Here is an 822-nt window from a genome sequence, read left to right as displayed (position 1 = left end):
TTAGCCAACTTCAGTTTCTAATTTTCTCTCTATGTTATATGGAAGGAGTCCTGACATGAAATCATATACTAAACCCCCAAAATATGATAATGGACTTTCATGTGAAAACTTCTATTATTAAAATTCTTTTTACTCTAAAGCTATTACGGTCCTTTTTTTTTTTTTTAGAACCATTCATTCTCTGTCCCTTTAAAAGTATCTCTGTCTTTTAATCGGGGATTGAATTGTCTATAAATAGAGTATAAAATATTATAGTACATTACATAGCTAATGTCACAGCCCCAATGTCCCTTATACTAGCTAAGATTACACCCTAACAAAGAGGTTCACATTAATTGTACTTTCTTATTCAACCCCTTCATATCTGCCAAAACCATTTGCTCATACTATTCAATGTTTCACACATATCTCTATTCCCTTTCTCCACTGGAAAAGTGCTCTTAAACACATATGTTTATAACCTTCTCCTAGTCTTGCAGAAAGTAAATGCTACAGAAAATAATCTGAGTGCTTGGAATAAAGGGAACAACTCTACTTTTAAATTACTCTTTCACATCTGACTGTGCAGTGTAGATGATGGAAATTGCACTCACCTGTTGCTAGCTGTAATAAACAATACAATTTACTGCTAAATTTATATTCCTTCACTGTAATATTATATCCCTTCATAGCTAGGAGAATGACTGATGGCAAAACTAATAATAGCAAAAGTTTATTAGCAAGCAGGCATTATCAGACGTATTTACTAAAAACAAAAAAATCCCCTCAAACTCAGTGTCATCAAGTTGATCCCACCTCATATTGATCCTGTAGGACAGAGCA

This window comes from Echinops telfairi, unplaced genomic scaffold (assembly GCF_000313985.2).
Source record: "Echinops telfairi isolate 266 unplaced genomic scaffold, ASM31398v2 ScPeMD7_7406;HRSCAF=8444, whole genome shotgun sequence".
Classification (NCBI taxonomy): Eukaryota; Metazoa; Chordata; class Mammalia; order Afrosoricida; family Tenrecidae; genus Echinops; species Echinops telfairi.
This window is presented reverse-complemented; position numbering follows the sequence as displayed.